General features: G+C 36.1%; 1 protein-coding gene across 1 annotated transcript in view; it reads right to left on the bottom strand.

Moving 5' to 3' along the window:
* The window catches only part of diaph3 (diaphanous-related formin 3), a 146,485-nt gene that overhangs the window by 41,734 nt on the left and 90,456 nt on the right, over positions 1-14,295 (bottom strand).

The following is a 14,295-nucleotide window of genomic DNA, read 5'->3' as shown; positions in this document are numbered from 1 at the left end:
GTAATATCAATGCTGAGACGACATATTGTGCAGCTAGATAAGCACCTTTGCCCAAGTGTTTTTGTTTTTTACATTGAAGTGGACTGGAGATTGGTCAATTGAATGACTGGAAATAGATGCCTAGGAGAGGCATCAAGATGGCTGCATAGAACACTTGCCTTAAAAAGAACTCCTCATCCTTTAAATCCCTCCTCATCACTTAAAACGATGAATTACATGTTTATTGACCTTATCCTTCATGTACGAGCAGACAGAGTCATTGTAATCTCAATTGGAGTCTCATTCACATTGATTTTTAGACGTTGAAAACAGCTTGTTGTGCTGCTTGATGCTGCAAACTGATATTTTCAAAATTATATTATTACACTTTATATATTGTCATGAACACATTTGTTTGTAGAGCAAGTAGTTTGATTGTTGTCTGACATGTATTATTCCTAACCATTTCTCCCAAAGGAAATTGTATTGGAAGTTCTAAAATGAGCACACTTCAGCATTGCTGAATAAGGTCAATAAAGCATAGGCAACTTAAGATATCTTAAAATAAAAATAATACATTAATAAATAAAAATCACTGAGAATTATGGTTTGTGGCTTACATAAAGAAGATAAATATGGTTTCCCAACAAGTATTGATTATCATCCTCAAACTTCTTTTATTGGTTTGAAAGGTTTTTCATTTTGAAGAAGCCAGCAAATAATCATGCCAATATGTGACAGTCACTTGCCAAATTTGAGATTAAGAGCTTCTAGAATTGACAAACCAAACTACACAAAGAGGCTCGCCTGTTCAATTATTACAAATGCCCAATTACTACAAATTAGCTGGCAAAAATTTACTAAAACAAAAAATAAGAAGATGTTCCAGATAAATAGTGCACTTCAACAAGTCATTCAGCATCCTTTTTTAATGATTGATTTTTGTGTTCTGCTTAACAAGAACAGAACAAAGACAACAATGAAGAACAGCGAAAACTGAAAACAAAAAATGTTATTTATTATTCTGACAAAGATTCAAAACAGATACTGATTTTTTTGGAGCCAATAGATCATTTATAAGTGTGTGTGTGTGTGTGTGTGTGTGTGTGTGTGTGTGTGTGTGTGTGTGTGTGTGTGTGTGTGTGTGTGTGTGTGTGTGTGTGTGTGTGTGTGTGTGTGTGTGTATTAGGCATGGGCCGGTATAAGATTCTGACAGCATGATAACCTTGGATAAAAATATCACGGTTTCACGGTATTGTGATTACTGCTCCAAAATAGTTATTTTTTTATTTTTTTTTTTTAAACAAATCTTACACATACATTAGGAACGGTATAAAAGGAAAATCTTAGCAGTTTTAAAACCTTTACTTTTCCAAATCGCAGTTTACCTTGAAAACTTATTTTCAAGTTATCGTCTCATAGTGTGTGCATGTTTTTAGACATGACAATTCCAATAAGAAAAATGTACACCTTTTCAAAATGTCGCTGTTTGAGGTGAAAACATAGCCTGGTAATGAGGAAATTGCTTATATGTGATTTAGCTTTCTGATTTCTTTCTTCTTTTTCTTTCTTAGGTTGCAGAGGTTACAAGGGCCAGGCAATAAATATATAATCCACAATATATTACCCAAGATGATGATTGTAATTCATGCATACATATAGCACACATCATTAGTGTTTGTAAGAATAATTTAAGTCCAATATGATACTGATATTTCAAGCTCACGGACAAACACAAACAGCCCTTTTGGACACTTTTAAATGCATTAAGCCTTGTGTGTCAAACAATGCCCTATATACATATAATTAATTATAGCATTACAGTACTGTTACAAAAAGCTAAAATGAAATAAAAACTCTCTAAGAGACTAACTAGTCAATGCCATACAGGTTTACAAACTAATATTTGCTCATTTGAAAGTTTATTAGTGAAGTAAAACATTATGTTTTTCCTCTGAGACTGAAAAACATCAGACAATTCGCTCTAATATAACAATGAACTAATCTGAGTTCAGTCTGATTCAGATGGTCTTGGCTTAAAGGCACAGCTCAACTAATTAGACTAAGTTAATGTTCAGAGCTTTAATAAATACATTTCATTTCACAAGTTATATTTCATGAGATATTTCTGTCATTCATTTAAAAGTCTATTCATCAAAAACGGTGACGTTTCAAAAAATCGATAACGATATCTAAACAGAAATGCCTTGTTTTGCGTCTTTTGACATGCAATCACTTTATTATGTTTGAACACGTTACACTTTATTATAACTTTAATTTAATTATTTTCACAGCCTTGACAATTGGTCACAGAAGAACAGATGATTGAAAGATATAAAAAATTTGTGTCACGCAGAGTCTTTGGCTGCGTTCACACTGAAGCCAAATGTGGCCTGAATCTGTTTAGTTTGACCACATGTGACTCAGGTAATGACAGTGTGAACAGCCCAAACCGTATGGAATCTGGTCTTTTCAGTTCTGATTTGTACCACTTTCATATGTACAGTAGTAATAAATCAGTCACAGACCTGATGTTTTGAAACGCGACTGCAATGTGAACGGTTATGTCAGATTTCATGGGACTTTTACATAATCTCTCATCATTCTGTGCTGCAAAGATCATCTGTTCCTCAGCAGGGCTATTACTTTACCACAGAAAGTCGGTTGTTCATTTTAATAAGACAATTTGAAGGCAAAACTGGTGCTTATTAACTAATCTGTTTAATGATTGGGGCATGGGTTGATCATGAATCTGAAGAGCTTCGGGCAGTTTTGCAGATAGGGGATTTGTGCACAAAGTAGGGGGCAATTTCATTTTAAGGGGAATTTTCCCTCCGAGAGGAAAAAGGGAAGGTGCTTAAACACCCAAACCCCCCTTCTGCACGTGTCTGTTGTTTATAACAAAGTAAAATGAAATAACTCTGGAAACAGAGATAAACCAACTTTGCCTTCACAGTGCAGTTTGCAGCTGTTCAGTACACCGGTGGCTAGAAAAAAATGTCATAAATCACAAATTACCAGTGTTTTCAATCACAAGAGACTTATTTTAGGTTTGGCAAAATACACATTAGTAGTAGCAAAACAACCCTTTATAGTTCATGAAATACACCAAGCTTGTCTGTGTAAAGGGCAATAGTTATATTAAGCATAATCTGACAATGTGCTTCATACAGTATACACACTGTGTGCATAATTAGACATTTTGTGCGGTCGGTAATAGTACTTTTGCGCATGCGGGTCAGTTTAGGACTATGGTCTAGATCAGGGGTGTCCAAACTTTTTGGGCCGAGGGCCAGATGCAAAAAAAACAACGTTGTCGTGGGCCAAATTTTACACACATCACACAGACATGCATATATATATATATATATATATATATATATATATATATATATATATATATATATATATATATATATATACAGTTGAAGTCAGAATTGTTAGCCCCCGTTTATTTTTTCCCCAATTTCTGTTTAACGGAGAGAAGATTTTTTTCCACACATTTCTAAACATATTAGTTTTAGTAACTCATTTCTAATAACTGATTTATTTTATCTTTGCCATAATGACAGTAAATAATATTTGACTAGATATTTTTAAGACACTTCTATACAGCTTAAAGTGACATTTAAAGACTTAACTAGGTTAATCAAGTTACAAGTTAAGGTAATTAGGCAAGTTATTTTATTACAATGGTTTGTTCTGAAGACTTAAGGGGCTAATAATTTTGACCTTATATGGTTCATAAAAAAATTAAAACCGCTTTTATTCTAGCCGAAATACAACAAATAAGTCTTTCTCCAGAAGAAAAAATATTAGATAGATAGATAGATAGATAGATAGATAGATAGATAGATAGATAGATAGATAGATAGATAGATAGATAGATAGATAGATAGATAGATAGATAGATAGATAGATAGATAGATAGATAGATAGATAGATAGATAGATAGATAGATAGATAGATAGATCATATCAAGAACTGCTGCTTAATTGAATGCATGTAATAGCGACACCCGGTGGTTATTTATTGAATTACGTTTATTTTTGTATAGCGGGCCAGATTCTATTGATATTTATAAAAAGCCTCGCGGGCCGCCAAAAACTGATTGCGGGCCGCAGATGGCCCACGGGCCGTAGTTTGGACACGCCTGGTCTAGATCATTGTTTTTCATTTGGTGGGTCGTGACCCAAAAGTGGGTCACAGGAACATTTTCAGTGGGTCGCAGAGTGTGTGATCAAAAAAAACAAAAGTTAAATTTTTGTATTTAATTTGCTTATGCTTGACTTTTATATATATATGCTAGACTATATATATATATATATATATATATATATATATATATATATATATATATATATATATATATATATATATATATATATATATATATATATATATATATAGACGACAAAAAAAGACTTAAAGCTTCAGTGTCTTATGTAGTGAGGTGCTCTTATAGGAGAGCATGACACCTTCTAAATTAAAACAGCATTCAGAAACTAGAAAACAAGTTTTATTAACAGTTTATTATTAACAGTATTTGTCGTTTTTACTTTGTAATATTTCTATAATTTGATCCATTTTGGTAAATGAAAGCAACAAAATAGTGTTTATTTGCAAGTCTTGGTGAATTTATTATGATGTATCTGTCACTATTTGTTTATGTTAACAAATAAACACAAATTAAGTATAATTCCTAAAATTGCATTATAGTTCCTAAAAATTTGGATAGCGGCTTGATGACCATGTAAAAATGTGGGTCCAATGGCCAAACCAGTTGAGAACCCCTGGTCTAGATTATGGTCTGCAAATCTGATATTGGCCACATTTATAACAACAGTGTGAACAGCTATGCAAAAAAAAAAAATCAGATCTGAGAAAAAAATTTGATTTGAGCACTAAACCTCACAGTGTCAACGTAGCCTTTGAGCTTCTGCAAGAACCAATGAGGAGCTGAGCATCTGTGTTTACTGTCTACATGCACATAAAAGCCTAAAAATTTAATTTATTTACTTAATAAAGTGATAACTTCTCTTCAGAAGAATTGGATTTGTATTTACTTTTTTCTTTCTCTCAATTTGTTTTGAAGTCTAAGAATCAGTAAAGGGACAGAAGTCTTTTAGATTTGATCAAAATATCTTCATTTGCGTTTCAAAGATGACAAATTTTCATGACATGACATCAGAATTGTCATTTTGGGGTAAACAAACCCTTTAAAACTCTTTCCCCCCTGTTCTCTCTATCTCTATATTTACACACAATTTATGAATAAACAGTTGATTCTTGCAGCCGGGATACAAACATGGTCAGCAGGAGAGAGACACGGTCAGCAGCAGCAGGTCATTACACCACAGGATCAGCCCTCCTTTTCCTACCCATGGTGCAGTGGGCCTGTGGGCTGCTGCCCTGACTGTCCCCTCGGCAGGAGACGGAGGTCTTAATCATCACATACAAGAGATACAGCTGCTTCCACTGAAAGACTCTCCGCCCAGCTCTTGTTCTCTCTCCGTACTATCCTGTCCTTCCTTTATAATTCTCCTTTTATCACCATGGTGACTGCTTTTGGTGACTTGAGGGAAGCAAACATTGCTTCCTTTCCACTCAATAACAGAATCCTCAGCAAATCAGACTCAAAATACCAAGCCCGCATAGCATATTTGTGGTTTCAGGAGAGATTCTGACTGTTTAGGTGAGGTTTTAAAAAATAATGAGAGACAAAGGAAGAAAATCGTTACTTTAGTTTTCGTTTATCACTACAGAACCATCTTGTTTTGGGCTTCTTCATATATAATGAGTGTTTCCTTTAAAACGAGGCGTGTTTGTTATTCTGCTACTCCCGTTGCGCGTTAATAAAAAATTCCTCTAAAAATCCCACAGACAAACAAAAGATGAAAGTGTTAGATAAGGGCGATGTTCGCTCAGGATCAAGTCTGCTCTTTGAAACCTGCATTATCCAAGCAAATCTTTACACGTGAATATGGCTCGCAGCAGCAACATCAAACAACAAGAGTCGCGCATTAAGCAGCCAAGTCATGATCTCGCAGCAGAAGCTCCAATCACCTGGTGGCGTCTTCTGTCAGGAATCACAGGAGCGAAGGTAAACATCCTGGAGCATGCCCTGGGTCACGGATCGACCTGTCTGCTTAGTGCTGAGCCCTTGGAGCCTGACAACAGGCCAATTAGATCAACTCGGTGCAGGTTATGACATTAATAAACCATGAAGCCAAGTTTCCTTAGGTAATTGTTGCTATCACTCCCCTTAAGGTGCAGGGAACCTGATTCTCATTAGTTAGTGGTGTCATTTAGCAGACAGTTCTATAGAAAGTGATTTACAGTACACTAATTGAGGAAACAGTCCCAATGAGACAACTAGAGTTAAGTGCTGTGCTCAAGGGCAAAATAGTGATTGACGTAACATCAGCAACTCCTGGCTTCCTTCTGGGTTCAAACCATCAAGCAAAGAGCTAACAAGCTCCGATCTGAAACTACTAAGCCAGCTCTACTTTACATTAAATGATGTTTCACAGTGGTCTAAACTAGGTTTTTATTTTCAATATTTTAAAACAGGTCTATTTAAATTCAAAGAACAGTAACAACAGTAGACAGGACTGCACCTTGGAATTTAATTCATCTTAAACTACATTTTTTTTAATTTATCTTAAAGTATAAATAGCATATTAAATATTAAGAAATACCTAAGATACAAATGTAAAATACAGTGCTTTCCACACATTGACTTTAATTGGGCAGGCCGCCCAGGTATAACAGCCACCCAATTATATTTCTTTTTTTTTTTTCTAGTATTAATATCCTTTTACACTTTTTTGTATCCATCCAATATAACCAGACATCCGCGATCGATTAAGTAGTGGACAAATCTTCTCTCGTTTACCCGATTTGTTCTGTGTGCGAGAGACAGTCAACGCTCCCACAGACAGCCTCACATGCTCTGCATAACCACAGAGAAGCGCCTTTTTGGGACTTAAATTCGTCCAGCCCGGGTTTCTAAGGGTGCTTTCACACTAGCACTGTTGGTCCGCACCCGGGTTTGTTTGATATCAAAGTACGGTACATTTACCTAGTGTGAACGCTGTCTTCTGAACTCTGGTACACACCCACGAACCGCACCCGAGTCCACCTGAAAGAGGTGTTCTGGGGTACGGTTCACACAAACTCTGGTCCGGTTCAATTCTGGTATGAAGTGGGCACTTCTGGTGGGCAACACGATAATATCGTCTATCGGCACAACCCTACTGGAGACATGAACGCAATACATCGCACTTCAGCAGCGTTTATTTAAGAGCGCACAAGATCTGCACGCTCTTGAAGCAACTTATATTTGAGGGGGCGTGCAAGAAGTTTTGTGCACGAGCAGAGGAAATTGGCGCGCAAGCAAAGAGATCCGCATGCTGTAGGCTATAAATAAATGTGATCTCGTCTTCTATACTGCGCTTACGACATTTGTCATAGATAAAACGCCACAGGTAGTTGGTAGATGTGTAAAAAAAAAAAAAAGGCCAGCCGCCACAACTGGAAAAAATCCTAGAGGAAACACTGAACTATCAATCAATCAATCAATCAATCAAGCCTTTATTTGTCACTACACTTTCGTATAGCGAAATTGGACCCCCCAGACCATACACAAAACATCACAAACAACTTTTCAGGGGAGACAGATCTTAGGAGGTAGCATTTAGAAACGAAGAAAGATACATTTGGACAGTTAGGCTAAAAAACACCCCCTCAGCTTGCCCTTGATTAGGACTAGGATGTCGTCCAGGCATTTAAACAAACTGTGAAAGCACCCTAAATCTTCTAAAATGTCAGGGATTCAACTTGTGCTTTCGCTTTCTAAAGTTGGCATTGATCGTACAGAATGTGTTTTTGCCTTACCTTTTTACTTTAGCCTACTTTCGCTTTGCTTCGCAGCTGATTGTGCACGCACAGTCACGAGAGAAACATAAATTTTTTTTTTATCTAAACGTCTCAGGAAAACCGTAGTACTACACAAATAGGACGAAACAACTGGTCTAAACTGGCTGGAAAATATATGCACACCATCAGTAATAATGGTTAATTAACACACTTGCTTATTTAAATAATTTACACGTTTAATCACATAATTATGATAATGTTTAGAGATATTGTCTGATTTTATTCTATTTTCTGTCATTTATTTCTCAATTGCTGAATATTTTATTAATTTGATGATGGTAATATATTACATAGGCTATTTTATATACATATCTAAAATGATCTGACATTCAAGTTTGCTTTGAACTTGAAAGCAGATTTACCTGTCAGTGGCTGCACAACGGCTCCTAAATAGCATAAAAGTAATACTCGATTTCTTTATTTCAACAGTCTTTTTTTTGTTTAACCCATTAAAAAGAAACAGTGTAAAACAGTGTCATAATAAAGAATTATTGTTAAAAATAAATATGTTTCGTTTGTCGTATATAGTTAACTATTTATGTATTGTGAGTAAATTATGTGCTTTAATCCCGCTACCACTGCGAGTAAATTTCAACCACATGGGAAGCACTGAAATATGTATAAAAGAATCAAGAAATGTATGTTTATTTAATATAAATTCAATACTAATACAATATCTGGGATTATTTAAAAAAAAATATGCAAATAAGATGAACAAATACAATACAAAAAAAAAACTCTTAAATGTAACAAACTATTTTATTTCTTTTTTTTTTTTTTTACATTAAACATAAATGGGTTAAAAAATAGACTGAATGAATTTATTAATGACATACGGCTAAAAATCCTTGGCTTACATTCGATTCCGGTAACTATGCACCAGCTTGGATTGCATGAGACATTACTCAGAACAGATAAACAGAACATAATAAAGTTCTGACTTTCCAGCATCAACAGACTGAAGTTGAAAACTATGTTGGATGATTTGTTTGTGCTAATAAAATGATTTTGGCAAGCTCGCCCCATCCCCTGCTTTCCTGTCTGTTCCGTCCTCTGCAATATTGTCTATAATTACATGCAAGCAGAAAACAGCAGCGCATAAGCAAATGTCAGACATGCTTAGGGAATTGATCATCCATTTAAAGGACAGGTCACACGTGCCTCTAAAATGCCAGAGCCTCTCCTATCCAATCGGGATGGAGAGCAACTAAGGGCATTATAAAAAAGCATCATCAAAATGTCCCATCAACCTGTTCAGCTTCCTGTAGTTGTGATAATTAACACGGTGTTACGGCCGAATGTCGCAACGTGTTTGAGCCAAAAAGAAAAAGTCACAGAATTGATGATGCTTCATCTGCCATTGATCTACAGAAATGATGATAATGGCAAAAAATAAAGCCTTTTACAAATAACTTTACCTTTTTGATAGGATTTTTATCATTATGTCACTGCCCCTCTTATATGTCTACCAACAATCCCAGCAACAGAGAACTGAGTTTTTCCACAACAAGACAATGTACAGTTCCCTAGAAAAATGGAGAAAAGGGCCGGTCCTCAAGGACGCCAGTGTGTGCATGAGCTCTTGCTGTGTGATGCACATCTGATTCCACTGCTTGGTTCCTATGGGAGCTCATTTAATGTATCAGGTGTTGAGCTTTTTGTGGAGCAAATATCTGGGACATGCCCCCACCTTCCTTCCTGCAATATTCTTAACTGTACGCCCCAAAAAATAGATAAATAAATAGATAAATAAGATTAATTGTGGCTCTATAAGTGACTATATTTCCAATAAATTACAAAAAAATAAACAGCTTAGTATCTCTCGCTCTCTCTCCAAGCCTATAAGAGCAGAAAATAAAACTGAAAATGTAGCGTATGCGTGTGGCAAGCACAAGCCAAGGCGGTCAGTCCCCAGGAAACATGGCCGTCTGCCCAGGTCTTCTCCTGTGTCTCGTTTCTGGGCAAGTTTTTCCCCTGGTTCACTTTATGATTCATAATGAGCCAAATCATCTTTACCCATCGAACCCTGAGATGCATAAAGTACACGCATATTCTCGCTGAAAGAGGTCCAGAAAAACCCTTTAATGATTATGTACTAATCTCACACCAGAGGAGAGCAGACTTTGGCGTTTGACAGTCTAACTCTGGAAACATTCTCCACGACTTTGCTTGATTATAATAAAAGATATTCTGAATAAAGTTTAAACCTTTTTGTTTGTACACTAAATGCCATAATAGATCTCACTGGCTTTGACTATTGACAAAAAGACACTTTTCCTACAGTTTCAAGTTTCACAATGCAAATAAAAGCAATTAATGAGATGTAAGATAAACTGATGGGAAAAATGCAAAAGGAATTCAGTCATAAAATCTGAATTAACAGTGATTCAGAACTTCAAATGTACAGTATATGTTTAGGGATGCACGATGTATAACAGCAGCCATATCGTTATCAGCCGATAAACGTTATTTTTATTGTTATCATTATCGATCCAATATCAAAATTAGGTCAATATCTTTAAGCCGATAGATTACGTAATTGTACAAAACTGCCTGCCTTACGCATGTGTGGGTTGAACTTGTTCATACTTGTCCAGTGTACTAAAGGAGCTTTTCCCACATTGTTTACTCCTTCAAAGTCCATCCATTCTTTGTGTGGTATTGCTGTGCGCTGTTAACTAAGTAAGTAACCATATTTCATACCATAGATATGTTTGATAGAGTGTCGTTGTGTATTTTGGTTTAAATAGTCTCAGGAAAAAATATAACGTGTAAACACAATAGCAGCAATACACATGTGCTAAACAACTTGTGGGGTTGTTTGTAATCTAATATGATTATACGTTATCAACGTGTTGGTCACCATGTGTTGTTGGTGTAAGATTGTATTCAATTTGATCGGCATATTCATATTGATTATAACAAGCGCACGTTATGTGTTATGCGCACGAAGAACTTTCATGAAGTTGTAGCATTTCAATTAATTAGACATGATTTTTTAAATAAATTGAATGCAAGAATTACAAACAATAGAAAAAGAGTGTAATCAATGTGTGAAAAAATGTATGGTAACAGTGCCCATGTGCGTTTAACGATACGTTTGAGAAGTGTGAATGCACTGAATCAGGCTCAGGCGTGGTTCAGTTAGCCGGACCCTGGCCTGGTTGAAAGACGTGTGCTAGAGCGTGTTTCACTTGGGCTTTGGCGCAGTATGCTTGTAGTGTGAGTGCAAAGCGAGCCTGTGCCAAAAGGGGACTGTTTCCCTGGATTTATTAATCATTCTTAATTTTGAATGAACTTGTCATAGTTTATTAAAGACGCAAACCTCCTAATACCTGCAGCACTAGGAAATCTACAATAATTCATGAGCGTCAAAAGTGGAGGATCTGTTTGGCAAAGAGTTTTTGACTGTGCGTCTCTGCATCCCAAACAACTAAAAATAATACAAAACGATCTAACTAAAGCAATGTCCACTGTGCTGAGCGAGAGCGATTCTGTTCCTGTTAAACAGGATGATGTGTCGTCGATGATGCGAGCGTGCTCAGGTACGGTAGGTAAAAATGCAATGTGAGCACAGTCCAAGGCAACTGTACCTAATGTGAGTGTGCCCTATAAGTTTAGGTCACAATTCACAGAGTTAACAAACCATTAACTAACACAAGCTCAAAAACTAATAGTTAACCTTTTATTAATAGGTAGTATAATTAATAGTAGTAATAGGGCTACACGAAATTGGAAAAATCTGGCAATGCAATGTTTTGCCGCGAGAATATTGCGATATAAATATAATTTCATTAGATGACAGCTCTATTTGGAAAGATTTCATTCATTTAGATTGACTGGGATGATCAAGTCTTTTTTTCATGGAGTGCATGTGCATACAATATAATCAATCACAGACAGTATACTAATAAATAAATCATGAAATAAACAGGGTTTTATGGTTTTCTAGGGAGTTAACCAGTATTCAAGTACAGAAATTGAACAATCAAATGTAAAAGAATAAGGTCATCGTTGTATAAATAATAAAAAATAATAATATTTTAATATTTTAGTCTAATAAAACACATTGCAATATCGATGCTCAAACTACATAATGTTCAACACAAATTAGTAACATAAAAGTTGGGTTTAGGTTTTGGGTAGGATTAGAAATGCAGAATAAGATCACACTCTGTAACCTTTAATGAACAGTTCCTAGCTTGAATACCAAGTAATAAGCCAGAAGTTAATACCGTGAATTGTGACCTAAAATAAAGTATTACATTGTGTTGTCACAACAAAATAAATAACAGTTGTTCATGGAACCCAATTCTAGACTCATTAACTTACAGAATATTCATTTGAGAGTAACTATCACTTTTAGGAAGAAGGGCATTTTAACTGAAGGTGTGGGTGCTTACAAATCATTACAATGAAAAATGTCAAAGCAGTTTATGGACTCAATGGGATTGCGCATCGAGACCTTTAAGGGCTTAAAGGCTGCAATCTAGATTTTGATGACATTTATTTTGGACTAATTTCAAATTGACTTGACAATTCCACTTTGGCAAACCAGTAGCAAAGTCTCTGGCAGCACATAGGTTTCTTTAAATAAAGTGCTTAGCCTCAGGCTTTTCCAGAAGGTACTACCATATAATGTGGTTCTCTCTTTAAACCGCATCTCAGCACAAACTCAGAAGAAGGAAATATATATATATAAATCCCTTCCTTTCATCTGTGGAGTTTAATATGTGTCTCTTTCAAAATAAACTTCCACTTCCTTGAGTTATTCTGCACAGTATTAGTCTCCCAGATGAATTGCTAAGGAATATATGTTTGCCCTGGGCATCAGATGGCCTGCTAGTGGACTAGCCACCAGGGAGCACTTCAACACTGACTCCCCAATTACAGACTCCACAGAGGGAATGGATGTCCACATCCTGATATCAAACACAGAGGGCCACTTTGGTTGGAGAGAAAACAAGATCTAAGAGCTGGCCAGAGAATGTGCGCATAGGGCCTTTAATGAACAAGGATTTCACTGTGTTGTTGTACCGTCAGAGACACAATGTACTCGAGTCCCATTGTCCGTTCCTCGTTTCCATTCACCCTTTCTCCTTCCCTCCGTCCTAATGATTCATCATATTTTCTGGTGCGAGCGGGAGGTCTGTTCCGTCTAAACACTGTCTGACATTATTGAGATACAAACCACACAGGAACTTCTCCATTTAGTGCCTTTAGAGATGGCATTAAGCGAAAGAGCGGAAGGAGAGGAGTGCCGATACAGCCCTCTTCATCAACACAAAGGCTAACCTTAATGCATAATGCAAATGAGCACGGCAGCATTGGCTCCACTCTCCTTTCAGTGGGGCTCTGATATAATTAAGAGCTCTGGGGCCTGGATGTTTGGGCCTGAGAGAAGACTTTTTCCCTTCCTCCTTGTTCATTCTTTTCCTCCCCCTCGCCTTTCTTTGGTCCTGCATGTGTGTATTAAACCCCCATCCTGAAGAGATACTCATGGATGGCCCAACAGAGTTGCAGTATACAGTACTGTAGCTTTTATGTAAAATCGAAGAATTATTCTGTGACCCATATTCAATCAGACATGTTGACTGTCCTGTAGATTGTCCTAATCAGGTTTTTTTGTACTCGGGTTTGAGTCAGAGTCATTTGATTTTGAGTATTAACCGATACTTCTATAATACACACAAAAAGAATAAAGAAGAGCAAGAAACAGATCCAGGATGTTCCTTATTTTTGATTTCATTTTCCTTATTTTAACATTCAAACAGAGCAGTTCTAGCTTTGAAATAACAAATTCGTCACTTTTTGACTTTAGTGCAACAGTAAATGTAAAAATAATCAAATATAAAAACAAATAGCACCTTAACTTAAAAGATGTGTAAACAAAAAATAATAATAAAATAAAAAGCCAGTAATGTGCTTTTAGTAACTGCATTTCTAACTCTTACATTCATCATAGTAGTTAGTTTCACAGGAGGGAATGTATATTTTTCTTAATGACACTCCCTGTATTGTGTTACATGTTTGTTTTTGAGGTGCCTTAAGTTATCAGGTTTGACGCGTTAAATGTAGCCTTTTCCTTTCCACCTCTTCCAATCACAAGTTTACATATCTCACAGTTTGCTTTGGCAATGATGTTGCCATCAACTTCATAATACATCCACAGTGCAGACATACTTGCGCTTTGTATATATGTGAATCCACACTGGTTCAGTTCGGTTATGATTATCATGCCATCGATTCGGTTCAATTCCATATCCTGGTGCGTCACAGTGCATTGACGATGCTTTCCATACAATAGTTTACATTTTACTTCACAGCACAAGCACAATTATATTTGTACTTGTAATACAATGTTGTCCTTTAATA

Source organism: Danio rerio, chromosome 11 (assembly GCF_049306965.1).
Source record: "Danio rerio strain Tuebingen ecotype United States chromosome 11, GRCz12tu, whole genome shotgun sequence".
NCBI classification, from domain to species: domain Eukaryota; kingdom Metazoa; phylum Chordata; class Actinopteri; order Cypriniformes; family Danionidae; genus Danio; species Danio rerio.
Note: the sequence above shows the minus strand (reverse complement) of the source record. Positions and strands in the feature narration are given on the sequence as shown.